General features: G+C 38.9%; 1 pseudogene; it reads left to right on the top strand.

The window, feature by feature from the left end:
- Positions 1 to 11519: 11519 nt before the first annotated feature.
- Positions 11520 to 11638, top strand: LOC112470504 (annotated as a pseudogene).
- Positions 11639 to 16544: the final 4906 nt, after the last annotated feature.

Here is a 16544-nt window from a genome sequence, read left to right as displayed (position 1 = left end):
GAGGAAACAAACCTGCTTTTACCTAGTCCACCATCTTTCCAATTCTGAGTTTTTACCCAATTTTTTGAGACTTTGCTTTTGCAGGGCTCATAAAAGTGTACAAGAACAGAAACAAGCAAACAAAAAACAAGCAAACGAAAACCTTCCAGAAGAGAATAAAAATGTACACCAGCAAGGTCTCTGTCAGCTGGGGACAACATGCCCTGAGATGACATTTGTGGAGTGACTTATAGGTATTGCATGGGGCTGGTTTAGAATACTGGCTCTGCCATCACTAGCTATATGAGCTCAGGCAGTTTACTAGAACTCTCTAAGCCTCAGTATCTTCATCTTAAGATAGAGACATCCATGCCATCTTAACAGGGTTCCTAGCTGCCTTAAATTTGTTCTGAAACAAGGCTTAATAAATAATAAGGCTTAATAAACAATAAATAATCTAAGGTTGTTAGGGGGACTGCATGTGGTCATGTGCATAAAGGCACCTGAACAATAGTGCCAGGAAATAGCAGCTACCACAGTGAAAGCTCTGGGAGAATCTTAGACACTATTAGCATAGTGTCACCACGCTGAGGCTCTGAATTTGGTAGTGGAGTGAGGACCCATTCAGACAGTGGGACAATATGTGAAAGAAGATCTTTAAGGGGTGTCAGTTCTTATATGCTGTGATTCTGTGTAACTGAAGTTACACAGTGAACACTCCTGACCTTGTAGATGTCTTCTGGTGATTTGAGGGTGACCAGAAGGCAGTTCTCCAAATAACCAGGCAGTTCTCCAAATAACAGGTTGTTTTCTGCCATCTGGTAAACCTACATGGACCAACAACCAACCCAGCTACAGCAGAGCAGTTGATGCCAGTGGGAGAACCAGGCTTTCTGATCTGGGACACAAATGTGACCACTACTCTGTTCTCTCTCCCATGGTGGTCTGGGTGTCCATCAGTAGGTTAGCCTGGGATCCTGAGGGTCATGTCCACATGATTGCATATCATACAGACCCTCAACTATAAGTCCTTTTGCTTCCAGCTATAGGGGTCAGCTGATAAATCCCTCTACTTCTCCCTCAGGCCTCCAGATGCTTTTCTGGTTATATTTCTGACTTTTAAGTCTGTCATTAGTGTTCATTTTCATGAGATTTCATTGATATAAGAACATGACAGAACTGTACATGGTCAATAAACATCTGTAAAAAAGTGGAACTTCATTAATAATTAAAGTAATTTTGATTAAGATTAACAAGATACCATTTTCTATAAATAACAAAAATTAGAAATATATAATACCCAGGGTTGGTAAAGGTGTGATGAAATGGGTGTAATTATACCTAGTTTTAGAGATGGTAAATTTAAACAATCTTTCTAAAGGCCACAAGTATTAAAGACCTAAAAAGTGGACAGAAACTTCACTTCTTGGAATTGGACATAACTGGAAATGTGTAAAAAGACTTATGTACTACAGTATTCACTAAAATATTATTTTTTTCCCCAACAATGAGAATTGGTTAAATAAATTATAGCACATCCATTTGAATAAAAAATAGCCATTAAAAATCCTGTTTTTGAAAACTATTTAGTGACACAAGAAAATGTTCTTAGCTAAGTAAAGAAGAAATATGCCTGGTTATATATACAACATTATTCTCACTTTGTAAAAACTACGTTTTACTTATTCACATATTTATATAACCCCGATAGATCTCAAGCCTGGAAGGAAATCTATTAAAATTATAAGAGCGTGTTAAGAAAAATTATCTGAGACTTGGAAAAAAGACAAAAGAATGACTGTATGTCCTTTGCAGTCTAGCGGACTGTGCCAATCATAATCTGATTTTCAAGGAGAACATTCCTTTAAACTATTATTTACTGTTGATTAGAGCCTAGAGGCTGTGTACATGATAACATGTAGATTTTTTTCCAGTAGTGAATTAAATTATTTCTACTCTCAAAGTTTTCAGTTTTATTCTGTGTAAGATATTAACCAGTTTTCTATCTAAACTAGAAATCTTCTTTCATTGTTCTTTTAGAGCCTGTATACTCGGTCTCTTAAATTCAGTTTCATTCAGTTTTATCATCTTGCTGGTTCCCTAGTTAACGAGTTAAATGAATCTTTGACTTGTGCTTACTTTATTTTTTTATTATTAAAAAATTTTTTTGACATATGCTTGCTTTAGATTTGTATGAGAATCAAGTTTTTAATATTTTCAAAATACTTTGACAGTGGCCGTATATGGATGGTAGGTTTACAGGAGAATTCGATATTCTTTATATCCTTCTGTATTTGTCAAATGTCTATTAAAGGACATGTTTTACTTATCTAACAAGAAAGTGTAATATGTGTGTGTATTTGGGTATGCATGTGTCCTATATTGATTTCTCAGTCCGTGCTTTCCCTGATCCTGTACCCAGTGAAGAGCCTACCTCCTCTGGGACTTCTAAAAGTGGCTTTGTAGCTGACGGGGCAGACCCTGATTCTATCGCACATACAGAACAAGGTGTTATTATGCTCCCTGAAACCAAACTGCGATGCTGGGTAAGCTCAGGTTAAGGTTGACAAAGTCCATTTCTACCATCAGCTGAGATGGGCATAGGATGACTTCTTTAGTGGAACTGAGGACAAATGCCTGAGTGGGCGCTCCTTTTGTTGACAGAAACTGGAGTTTGAGTCCCATGTGAGGGACTGGGAAGGGCAGGAAGGTCTGAAACGTGAGACTCAGGGGAGTATAGAGAGGACCGCAGGAGGAAAAGAACTGTACTTGAGAAAGAGGCAGCCGAGACCTCAGTGCTCCCCTGTAGGCAGGGAAGGGAGCTGGTTCAGCCTAGGCTTTTACCCTGGCACTCTGATTTTATCTTTCATCTTCCCCTCCCAACTTCTCCTCATCTCCAATCCCAAAGCCACGCAGATAATATGACTATGGTTGCTGGTGTTTGCTTACAAATGCATATGAGAATGTCTAGCAGTCTCCTAGTTTTGTAACTGCCCTTTGCCTAATTGACTGACTATTGGAAAAGATTCTCAGTGAAAAAATAATCCAGATTTGAGTGCCAGTGCTTTAAATGCCAGCTTCTTGTAGAGACGGCTGTAATAACCTAGGCGTGGAGGTGCTGCCATCCACTGGGTTCTGACGGGTGGGACAGCAAGGCTCCCCGACATTGGATGCTCACATCCTGGCCTGGAGAGAAAGCCCCAGAGATTCCACCTAGCCAGCCGCCACCTGTTTAGTTATCCTCAGAGAGGAGATGACAAGAACTGATAACACATCTGTTTTCTTGCTGTATTCTGAAGCCTCAGACACCACCTCCAAGAAAAAGCCACTTTGATAAACTAGAACATAAAATACATGGAGGCACGACAGAAGTTCCTCTGCTGCCCCCCTGTTGAGGGGCTCCTGCTAACCCTCAACATTTTATTTTAAAAATTTAAAAATATGCTATTCGATTTCAGTATTTTGGTCTGGTTCTGCCACCCATTTCCTATGAAACCATATTAGAATAATTACAATTCTTTGGACCGCAATATTCTCACTTATATAGTAAGCTTATTAGTCTCTTTCGACATGTAGCACATGTCCTAGTTGAAATTTTATAGATACAATTTGTTATTCTAAAGATCCTAAGATTTTAGTGTTTGAAGAAAGATAAGAAATAATGCATCATCTTGAAGTACTCTAATAAAGCAGGTCAACATTTAATCTGTTAATATTGTATTCGCCTTGACGTGCATAACATATTTGTTGCAAATTCTATTTTTATGATGTTGAATTCAATTCAAGATAAAAAATAAAGCGATTAAAATCAACAGGTTGAAAGTGGACACCATACATTTCACAATCTTGCACCTTTCTGGAGACAGGAATGAAAACAGAAACTAGGACTTGTTCTGGCTTAAAGTTTGCATTTGTTGCTCCAGCAAGAAAATGATCATTTAAAGGAATTTGTTGTGCGCCTTCTGTTAAGAATTTAAAAAAAAAAAAAAATTTATTTAAAGTTACCATATACTACTGAAGCTACTTTATATTTTATTAAATCCAGTAGTGTTCTTATTATAAAAATGCATCCTAAAGTTAAAATGAAATTGAAAAGCTACACACACTATCATGACTCTCCCATGATCTGGTTACATCCAGAAATATCTTGGAACTCTGCCTTGGGAAAAATAGTCTTCTGCCTGAGCTGACAGTGGAACTGCACCAGCTAATGGGCTGCACTCTGTCAAGGTTATAATGTGTGATTTATAGGGCAGAATGATCTGAATCAGTGGGTAAGTGTGGCAACAGTGACAAATGAGTAGGTTGTGGGAGAGAGCATGTGGGTGAGTTTGAAGAGTCGAAATGTGTCTAGAGGGTTGGTGGTAATCACTGGTTTATTGCTCATGAGAATGGTCACATCAACAAATGAAATACAAACAACAGCCATAAAGTCATGTGGTTATTTTAAACAAAAATCCTGAAACATGGATATACAAACAAATGTTTCTCCCTTTGAAATAGTCGCCTTGGGAGAGATTACACATTTATCTCAATGGTGTTGTCTTCCTCCAGACACTTTGGGAACTCTTTAGGGGATGTTCTTTGAGAGCCTGTGGTCTCCGTGGTGGTAAATCTTTAGCCTTTGAAAGTGGGTTTGATTCGTGGCAAGAGGTAAAAGACATTCAGAAGCCAGCTAGATGCATAAGGCAGTGGATCAGATTGGCTAATACACTTTTTTGGTCAAAAGTGAAGTGAAAAAGAGACTGATTTTTCTTATGTAGTTTGTAAACCAAGAAGTGTTCTGTTTTGTCTTCTATGTCACCACATAGGGGCTGGCCCTTTTTGAACTTTCCTTTCCAATCAATTTACCTAATAAGGTCAAGATAAAATTAGATATTTTATATTCAATAGGCTCTTGAAACCATGAAAGACGTCTTATAATCTTCATGAATCCTTTTCTGAAGATTCCGCTACAGTTATAAAGTTTCCCATAAAAAATACCAAAGTATAAACTTTCAAATGAGTAAATGATCTCTTTAGAGTTCATTTCAGGACAGAAAGCAAGTCATAAAGCTATTAAGATAAATCTGCCACTAAAATAAAACTCTATGCTCCATAACATCATAGTTTTGCTGTAGAACGTTAATCATAAATGTATTGCAAATGTTTTATCTCTTGATAATGAATAGACAAGAAGACAGACAAGCTGAGATGTTTCACTGGTACCTCTTGATTACCTAGTGTCTCATTTCCACCTACTATCCTCATGATGCATGTGCTTTCATTTCTACCCACAGCAAAATGAAAAGATAGCTCTGTATCCAATGACTTAAATGAGGGGTCATATTATCCCACAATTCTGTGTTTAATATGTTTGTAAAACTGATATCAGGATTTATAAGGGGAATTCAGCAGATCACTTTTTGAAATCACATTTAAGCTACAACTACCTACACCCAAATGGGGTTGGGGTCAGGAGTTGAAAGTCTGCTCATAATATGACCTCCTTGGGACTAAAAGAAACATTACATCAGCAATCTTGGGGCTTTTTATTGTGAATGCTGAATTAAACAGAATGGTGTTTCTTTTCAATCTAACTACATAGATGAAATAAAAATTGCCAGCATGAATGAGAGATGCTCTCTCCTACAACATACTGATCTGTCACTGTTACAGGAACCATGAATCTTTTTTTTTTCTTTTCTTTCCTTCCTTCCTTCCTTCCTTCCTTCCTTCCTTCCTTCCTTCCTTCCTCCCTTTTTCTTCCTTCCTTCCTTCCTTTCTTTCTTTCTTTCTTTCTTTCTTTCTTTCTTTCTTTCTTTCTTTCTTTCTTTCTTTCTTTCAAAACAAACTGTGAAGACAAATAGTGAAAATCACTTCAATGCCACCTACTTCTAATTTCTGACTTGGAAGGACTCAAATTATGACTAATGTATGAATAATTCCTTCCGGAACTAAGCACAGGTAGCTTGCACGATACACAAGAAATAGTTAAGCACAGTAAACTTGGGTGCTTGCAGCTGGGTGGAAATAGCAAGGTGAGTAGTGGATTTGGGAGGGTACGGTCTGAATGTGTACTCCCCAAATTCATACGTTGAAATCCTAACTCCCAAAGATAAGGGTATTAGGAAATCGGGCTGCTAGGAAGTGGAGCCCTCATGAATGAGATTAGTACCTTATAAAAGATGCTCCAGAGAGATCCCTGCCTCTTCCACCGTGTGAGGACATAGAGAGAAGACACCACCTAGGAAACAGGACAAAGATTTTCACCAGAACGTGCCCATGCTGGTACTCTGAGCTTGGACTTCCAGCCTCCAGAACTATGAGGAACACATTTCTGTTGTTTATAAACTACCAGTCTGTGGTATTTTGTTACAAGAACCCAAACTGACTACAATGTGGAGAAGGGTGGAGAAGGGGTGACAGCAGCAACAGGATGTGGTGTGGGGTGGGGCAGGAGCTGAGGCAGAGAGTGTTTGAAAGAGGAGATCAGGCAGCATTCCAGAGACGGTGACATCTACAGGACAGGAAAAGGTTTTATCCTCCCAGCCAGGCACTATGAAAATCATTCCCAGGGCTGCAGTACAGATGCAAGCAGAACGGAGCTGACAAGTGAGGAGAGAGATGTGAGCGGGGTGAAGGAGAGATGGACTGTGGGCAACACACGGTCACAACCTTCAGTCTGGGGAAGCCGCGTCCCTGGGAAGGCCATTGCTGAGGATTTCATCTTCAAAGAATTTACTCTGAGCAATAGACTGCAGGTAGATTGCAGGTAGGATGCCTGAGATTGCCTTCTCTGCTGAAAGGTCCTCAGAAGAGATGCAACCATTCTAATCCAGGCCACCTAGAATGTGAAGATCCCAGAATCTAGGAGAGGCCAGCATAAAAGCAAAGCCGCAGATTTAGACTGGGCTGCAGACACAACCCAATTATAAAATACACATAGAAATAACTACGAACTGTAAACAACTCAGCAGAGTTACCCTTGCAAAGCGAGTGAGAATCAACAACGGTAACTTCTGTGTTGTTTACAATTTATAGTTATTTCTATGTGTTTTTTATAGTTAATATTTTACAGCTATGTTATATATTCTAGTTGTTATAATATAGATTTACCTCAAAAGGTTGAGTAAATTGTACCGTTTTCATTCGCATTTGTCACTTGGTCAGTTATTTTTAATGAATCCATTAGTTGTCTTTATCAGGTAACCAGTTAAAGAACTCCTTTGGAAGCTGTTAAATACAGACCTTTCTGGACCGGATAGATCCTCGACAGACAACTGCAGACAAGATTTGCTTAGGGGGGCCAGGAAAGCAGTACTCCACCACCCTGAGAACCTGGCCATGTACGTTGCTTATGCCACAAATATCTGAAATTAGGCAATCCATCTGATTCGGCCATGTGAAAAACACAGATGGATATAGCAGGAACTCGTAGAAATACTGGATGATACAACCTTTCCTGACTAAGGTCTGCACACCGCCATGCTCCTCATCAGTTGTCCAGCTCTGAGATTACTTACGTCTGCATCTTCTTCTCTGAGAGCTGTGGGGTGTCATCTCCCAGGACACCTGGCACCTGGGCCAGGCTGAGGCCAGCACCTTGGGTCAGTCCTGAAAGTTAGATACCTTCAGTAATATTCTGTAAGCCTGGAAAAGAATAAGGCAAGAAGGGAAAGAAGACTATTGTGGGCATATATCATGCCACTTTTCTCTTTCATAAATGCTCCATTTTTTTCTGATTATTAAAGTAACATATACTTGTTGTAGATCATCTTATAAATACAGAAAAAGAGTAAAAGTAACTTAGATCCTTGAAAAACTACTGAAACCATTAGGACCATTTGGGAAAAAGACAATGCTCCCTCACCAGGTGCTGTGTGGTCCATCTCCTGCTTTCTCCCCCAAATCCGTAGTCACAGCACTGTTTCTGTCTGTGGCACTTGGCACGCACTGCGTCAGCCCTCTACCTGGTTACTGCCCCTCATCCTTCGATCTCAGGAAGGAGAAGCCTTCCCTAAGCCCTCACTAAAGTCAGGTTATTAGCTCCTCTAACATCACCTACCTCTCTTTTGTAGCACATGTCCTAGTTGAAATTTTATAGTTTCTGTATTATTTGTTTGATGTCTGTCTTTACCATCAGACTGCAGGCTTCATGAGGGTGGGGTCCATGATTTTTCTTAAAAAAAAAAAAAAAAAAGATCGTATCCCTAGTGCCTAGCACAATGCTTGTTTTTTTGTTTTTTTGTTTTTGTCTAATTGACTAAACCTTCCTCATCTTTAAGGCTGACCTTGAATTTCACACCGCTTTCACCATGTTTTATTAATTCTCTCGTTTTTTATTTTCCACGAAATTTGTATCCAGCATTACCTGATTAGCACTGAATTGTTCTCTGATTGAATCATAATCCTAAGTGACACTATAAGTAGATGCTGACCTGCCTGCCTCCCTCCCTCCATTCATTAAACAAATATTTCCATGTACCTACTGTGTGCCAGGCACTGTTCTAGAGGCTGAGGACACAGCAATGAACAGCTTTAAAAACCTAGCCCTCAGAGAGCTCATTTCGGGAAAGGCAACCATAACCAGATCAATGAGTAAATAAGTAATGTAATTTTAGATATTAGTGTTATGAAGAACTGAAGCCAGGTAATAGGGTAGATGTGAGAACAGGAGCTTGTAAACACTTCGTGGTAATTACATCAATGGTGATTACAAAGCATCACCAGGCCAGGAGTCAGTGCTTAGGAAAAAAATCTCGGTTAATGAATCTGTACCTTACAAATTACTTTTCTCTATTTTTCCATCCCATCCATATTATAATCATGAGTTTCTAAAAAGGAAAATATTTTTGGAGTTCATAATTGCTTATTCTTTTAAGAACGTAATGGCATAATAAACAATAAACAAATGTTTTAGATTCTGTTTCATCGACACATTAGTTCACTCAGCAGAGGGAGCTCATGCTTTAGTTTTGGGAAGTTAGAAAGAAAGGCTCTTGTAAAAAGAACTTGAAATAAACTACGTGAGTCTCATTTTAAATAAGGTTTCCTTTGAGTACTTCTTGGAGCTAAGACCATTTAATTAAAGTTTATTGGGTTTTCATCTACTTACATAGATGTGACTGACGAGTTTGGGGCAGGGGCAGGATTTTCTTCAATAAGATTCCATTTTGCTTACCAAATAGGTTAACTTCGAATACGTATCCCAGTTTAGGAGTCTAAGAATTCACCTAGACAAATAATAACTTTCTTTTTATATTGCACTGTGAACTCAGAACATAAACTTATTTTAATATGACTACGATTTAATATTGAACCCTTGCATACAGAGGTGTCTGTCCTTTGAGAATATGAAACAGACATTTATGTAAGACTTCAAAGGCTGTTTACTATTGACATGAACTAAGTTCAAAGGCAAAGTAAATAAAGATGGAGAGAATGAATTAATCTCTCAGATAAAGAGCCAGAACTACAAAGTTGATTCAGCAGCACTGAAATCGTAGATGAAATTAGCAACGCTAACAGAGGGGATTTTGTGTGTGTAAACTACAATTTTTCAGTTATCTAAAGGACTACAGAAGTGACAGGAAAGGGCAGATTAGGTAGATGTTTCCCTCACATTGTCCATGCTCTTATAGTGCATTTCTAATTAGTATATTTCTACAAGACAGAAAGCATCATTAAAAAAAAACTATTTTCTTATTATCAAAGTCAAACAGATTTGTTAATAGAAAATGCAGGTAAATAGTGTTAAGAGCATACATAACACAAGATATTTATTTTACTGAGTGCTCATAACTTTATATCTAGCTTTAAAATTAATGTGTGCAGCATTTTAAATGAGTAGTTTTGTCTTTTCCTTCCCTAAAAATCCCCAGATTCTCCTTATTAAAATGTAAAAATCACTGTAACGGGGCTAATCCAAAACAGTACAATTTTGAAAGCATCCCTTAGGTTGTGAAGAAAGTGTCCACTGGTAATAATGGGAAATATTAATGTCAAATAGCACACTTATTACAGCTCTCTGCTTGTTTTTATATACATCTACCTTGTCCACAGTACTATCAGTTCCTAGGGAAGAAATCATGCCTTTTTAAGCAGGCTTGATTTACCAGCATTTAGCCTAGTGCCTGACACATGGTAAATGCTTAATGACTATAAAATTAATAAACAAATGAGTGTTTAAAGTGATTTTATTCCACCTATATTTTTCAGAGTAGTATTGTTAGAAAGAATTGAGTCTGAAATTGTGAAAAATAATTTAATGCCTCTCCTTGTTGGATACCTTTAAGACAGCCACTGAAAGTGGTTCTGCTGGATTGGAGAAGGGAAAACTGGAGGAATATATGGTAACTGCTTCTGCCTATGAAAATGCTGTGAGCTATTTAACAAAGAATGTGGTAGCTGTTCTCATCTGCTGCTGGAGGGAAGAAACAGACTAAGCACTCCTTGAACAACAGAGGTAGTTAGAGACAGCTGAAGGAATGTCTGGGTGAATCAACAAACATTTGTTGAGCCCCAGCTATGTGCAGAAAATTGAATCTCAAGAGAGGATGTACAATCTTCACCAGGATTTTCTAAATTAAGGAGATATTCTTTTCAAACGATCAGATGTGGTTCAGCATCACATTGCAAAATATGATTTCCTCCATCCTCACAATCCTGGGATTTGGTTAGTGTCAAATAGCCTTAGCTTTCTTTAGCAGAACCATCTGCAACATAAAGACCTTGTTATAAAGGAGAACACACTTCCTTTTGTGTTAGTTGCTATAAATGATTCTAAAATCCTTGCAGGAGAGATAATAATTGGATGGAAAACTTCTTTAAACTTCAAGCCCAAAAAGGTAAAAGAATTATCATCAATAGGAAAGAAGCCAGCTAGATTTTGTGTTGCAAATCACATGATGGCCTGGAAATGATTACTACAGGCCTAACAAGCAAATTGAAATAAAACTATGACAAATGAGGCTTGTTTTCAGCCGCAACCTAAAGTTGAAATGAGAGACCAAACTGTTCCTTAGGAGCCAGAGATATTAATTATATAACAAACTGGCTGTTAGTTGGGGAAAGGGTGAGTTTGAATTATCAGGCATGTATTTTGATTTATGAGTAGATGCTATGACCACATCTTCTTTCACTATTTCCATTTTCAGTATAGGAAGTAGGAACTGTGGTCTCTTTGCTGTCACCAAGAGAAGTGCTCCCAATTACAGCTTTGGGATCCTTCATTTTTAGTCCTAGAAGATAGATCATTTACAGTTTCTAGGGTGATCCAGGTAGTCCTCTCCCTATAGAAAGTCAGACATTTCTTTTTGGGATCTTCCATCATTTTCTGCACTTGCTAAATACAGACTTGAAGCTGATGTCAATGACAAACACATGGACTTCAGTATAGCTCATAAACTGAGCAAGATTGACTAGAACATACCATGGATAACAAAACAAAGATAGATACTTATAGAATAGCGGCTTCATCAATTCACAATTAAATTCACTGCTTTGTGTATTTATTCTGCCATCTCTTCTATCTAAAAAAAAAAAAAATCACAAAGTATGTCTATGGCTATGCCACCCTGAACAAGCCCGATCCCATCTGATCTTGGAAGCTAAGCAGGGTCGAGCCTGGTTAGTACTTGGATGGGAGACCACCTATGAAGACCAGGTGTTGTAGGTGTAAAAAATAAAAAAATAAAATAAGGGATTGTAAACTGACAAGGTCCTTGTAATTTGTGAGGTCAATCAAGGGTTGCCTCGCAAAACAAAAAACAAAAAACAAAAAAAAAAACCCCACACCTACACAAAGTGGATTTTAATTAAATCTTAACTTACAAACAAACAAAAATGTTATGTGCCAGGGATGATATTTCTAATGTCAAATTCTCAGGTGAAGAAATAATTTTTGGCTTAGTCACAAATGATGATAGAACATCATCAGAGAATCAACTATCTGTGCACTGGTGTGTGTGTGCTATATATCAGGCAAGACTGGAAAAATACTGAGTATACCCGGAAATGGGAGATCCAGGTTCTAAGCCCAGCCGAGGTGAATTTAGGAAAACCTCAGAACCTCTCTAGGCCTGACTTCTTGTGCACGTTAGGGATTTGACTAGAAGCTCTTTTGGCTGTTGGAGGCCATATTTCTGTGAGGTAAGGCTGGCTGTTTTGTTGAACTATAGAACTATGGTAAAAGCAGAGAATGTCAGATTTTTTAAAGCCAGTGGGGACCTTCCTCTCCCACTTGTTTCCCAAGCAAGATTGAGGGGTTTCACAGCTACAATTGAAAATTAGACTTTTCTCAATCAGCAGAAGTAGTTAAATGGGCAGAATTTCCTTAAAGTTTCTCTAAAACTAATGGCGTCTCAAGCTATAGCTGACAATAAGATGGAATGAACTATAGAAAATGAATATTTATGAGAGTAATTTGTAAACAGTTGATGATGTTTAATTGGGTGAACTTTTCTTTCCCTTTCTCTTCTTTTTAATGAATTTCTATGATCTCAGTTTTGATCTGGCACGGGGATCATATAATAGTCATGTTTTCTAAGTGTTGTTCCTATTCTTTTCAGTCTAACTAAATTTGCCACTATTTTATGGTGTTCAAGGAAAAGCCCTTGACTTCTGATTGCTTCTTCGCATGGGTAAATCTGAGACTCCTTGGTCTTGTTTTATAGAAGAAAATAACAATGAGGCCAAAAAGGGGAAGTGTCTTGGTCAAGGTGACACAGATAGTTAATGTGAACAGGACCATGAACCTGAGGGCTCCCTGCCCAGAGTCCTCTAACACTGAAATGCTTCCACACATCTGGATAAAGCATGGTTTAACAACTTCTGCTGGTTAATAATAAATAAGGGAACTGTTTCTCAAGGGAATTGAATTGTTTAATCTGTTTGAAATTAAATTTTATGATACCCTTGTAAAAATATTTTATGCAACACTATTTTGTTCCTTGTGGGAGCCATCGAAAGGGCAGAACTTTTGGTGGAATTTCCAATAAATCATTTCACACCGTAGCCACAGAACCAGCTCAAAATGGTCCTACTCATTAACAAGATACTGAGTTACTCTCCAGAGATGACAGAAAATAACTACATGTCTTGCAGCCCGAGCATGAGCAGAGGAGAGAACTTGACCTCTAGTTGCACTGGGAACCAAAGTCTCGCCTTACCCCCCACCCCCCCCTTAACAAAAGGGTTGGAGCATAACTAGAACTTGAACATCAGAACATTTTCAGAAACTCAGAGTCTAGAAAGATCCAGTGTTGGCACCCCTTACCATAAATAGTCAAGTTCCAAGGTCCTCCAATTAAAACTTGCCCCACCAGCACTTCTAAAAACGTGTTCCCCCTAATCCTTTAAAAACTCTTAACCTAGTCCAGGGAGCAAGATGGATTTCTAGCACCATTAGGTCTTCCATCTTCTCAGCTGACACTTTCTCGATCAATGAAACTTTCTTCACAACAAACTGCCATTCTGAGTTTTGGCCTCTCGAAGCATAGAGCACATGAACTAGGGTTTGGTAACAACTGAATAATTTTAACATTGAACAAAAATCATGGTGAAAGCTGTTTAAGTGACTAAAGCATTGGAAATTGGACAATTAAGCAGATTGGCTAAATGAGAATTTCTTTATCATAAGGATTCTTTATATGTTGCCTTAAGTTATGTGTTTTGTTGGAAAGAATGACAGAGAGATGGGAGCCCCTGAGAACTGATTAAACGTTCCAGTTAATGAAGTAATGTGTGTGTTTCTCTCATCAGGTTAGGCCAGTGGATCTGAGTATAGTCCAGGGATTCCTGGGGGGCCCTAAAACCCTTCCAGGGGTCCCAAGGTCAAAACTGTTTTATAATGAAAGATGTTATTTACCTTCTTCCTTCTCATTCTCTCCTGAGTGTACAGTGGACCTTTCCAAAGTTTGCATCACGTGTGGTGTTGTGACTGGCTGAACATAGAAGGAGATATGCAAATCCAGATATTTCTTTTAAGCCAGTATTAAAAAGATTTGCAAAAATTGTAAAACAATGCCATTCTCCTCACTGATTTTTCTTTGGAAAACATAGTTATTCTTCATGAGCCATATGTTCTTTATGCTAATGTGAAATGGGTTTACTCATCTTATTTTCAAGTAAATAAATGTTTGAAATATTTCCCAGTTTTAATTTCAAATACTACAAATGTCAATAGTGTTAAAAAAAACAAATTTCAACCGAATACATTTGAAGATCTAATTGGCTTTATTAAGCAATTCATGAATTGGGCAACAACTTAAAGGGAGCTCTGATGAGTTGTACAAAATGAAAGGTTTTTATAGGAACAAGTGTGGGGCGAGAGAGCTGGTGACAAAAGAAAAGAAAGGATTATTTTTTGGGCCAGACATCTTTTCTTTGGGAAAAGAGGAGAAGGGTTTTTTTTTTTTATCACGTAGATTGCCTCTTCTTTCTATGGAGATGGAAAAGGCCCTTCTGACTAATTACCTTACTAGTATTTGACCAGGAAATTCCAGATTGGTTGATTAAGATTATATTTCTGGGAGAGGTGGAAACTGCAATGTAAATCAAGTATTAAATCTAGATTTGGTATCATGGACTATGGGGACAAATGACACTGTTTTTGGCCTGGGGTTTCTCTCTAACAAATAGATAAAACCTACATAAATGAAAGGTATTTAGGGTCCTCAATAATTTTTAAGGGTGCAAGTGGTTCTGACACCAAAAAACTGAGACTAACCATGTCAGGCAATTGTGACACGGTGGTGAACACCACACTCTCCTTGCAGAGCTGACCCGAGCTCACAACCTAGTGAGTAAATAGGTGATCAATACCTGGCAGAAAATACCCTACAAGGGGAGGACAGAGTCCTGGGGGGCCAGAGAGGGTTCTTCTCCAGACTTGGAAGGAGTGTTCTGGTGACAGTTTCCTGAAAGAGATAGAGAAGGTGTTCCTCCATCAATGCTCTAGACCTCTCCCCTTCCACCTCTTAAATATTCAACGTCTTCCTTTTTCTTGTATTTTTTTCATCAATATTCAAGCTTCTCCCACTAACGAAGAAGACAAAACCCACTCTCTTTAATCCTAGCTACTGCCCTCTCCATTCTGGCAGGCAGCCGGTTTTGTAGAGCACTCTTCTGCCTTATGGCTCCATTCTTCCCGCCCCACTCTCTCCTCAACACGCTCCATCCTGCTTTTGTGAAGGTGAACAGTGCCATCATTTCTGTCACTACATTCAGTTCTCCTGCCTGATGTCTCAATGCTTGCTGTATTCGGCCACTCTCTCCTTATCAAAACATTCTCTTCCACTGCTTCTGGAATACCCCAATCTTCTGATACTTATTTCTCCTCTCTAGTATCTTGTTCTTAAACTCTAGGGTCCATTCATCTTTCCACCTATTCATTAGCTGTTGGAATTCCCTAAAGGGCTTAGATCCAGGGCTATTTCTCAACTGTGCTCTCATCAGTACCCATGGTTTTAATCTAAACAACTTGTAAAGGTATACGTGTGACCCTGACCTCTCCCTGAGTTTCCAACTACCTACTGGACACGTCCCTTGGATTTCTTAAAAGGATCTCAAACTAGTATGTGGAAATCCAAATTTCTGATCTGTCCTGTCAAAGGTGCTTATACTCCAGTTCCCTAACTTACCATTTCATTGTGTATACTGAAAGCCTGGGAGTCACTCCTGACTCTCCTATATTCAGCCCATTGCCAAGCCCTACTGATTTTTCCATTTAAATATTTCTCCCAGCTGTGCCCTTCCACCCCAGCATCCTAGTCCTAGATGCCATTGTCTCTCTCCTGGGCTGCTGTGATACCTGCCTGTTACCCTGCACTCATTTGAGACCTCTTCCTACCTTTTCTCCATACAACAGCCAGAGTGATCTTTCAAATTTGTAAATATCCGTTATCAAATCCTTCAATGTCTCTCCACTACCTCTGTGAACAAATTCATATTCCTTAGATCCGTATTAAAGGTCCATCAGGATCTGGCCTTCTCCTCCCTTTCTCGCCTCACACAATGGGGTAGGGGTGGGGGTTACAGTGAACCCTCTAACATGCCATGCCCTGGTCATTTGGAATTGCTTGTTTTTCCTGAAAGTTTCATGTTCTGCAAAGCCACAGGCCAATGCACACGATTCTTGCTTTACCTAGAATTCCCTCTCCACATCTCATTTATCCCCCTTCCCATTTCCCGATCACTTCTATTTATAATACAAGCTGTAGGTCAAGCTCGGCTTTTTGGAGATGCCTCTCTGGATGTCCACCCTATCTCACCTCTTGTTGTCTGCTGTACTCCCACGCCCTAGTTCATAGGTCATATTTATAATCCTCTTCACATTCTGTTGTTAATTGTTACCGACACTTCCATGTGACGAGAGCTCCTGAGGAACAGGTGGTGTGTCATTTCTGTGCTCAGTGCCGACATTTGGGAAGCCCTCAGCAGAAGTCTGTGAAACAAATACAAGTGAGTCCGAAGGATGCTTGAAGGAACAATTAAAAAAATAAAAAGAGGTCATTAGATGTTTTTAACCTGTGCCGAACTGTCAGATAAGTAAGATAGGGAGCTGGGAACTGCCCTTACCTGCT

The sequence above is a fragment of the Pteropus alecto genome, unplaced genomic scaffold, assembly GCF_000325575.1.
Source record: "Pteropus alecto unplaced genomic scaffold, ASM32557v1 scaffold3, whole genome shotgun sequence".
NCBI classification, from domain to species: Eukaryota; Metazoa; Chordata; class Mammalia; order Chiroptera; family Pteropodidae; genus Pteropus; species Pteropus alecto.
This window is presented reverse-complemented; position numbering and strand designations above follow the sequence as displayed.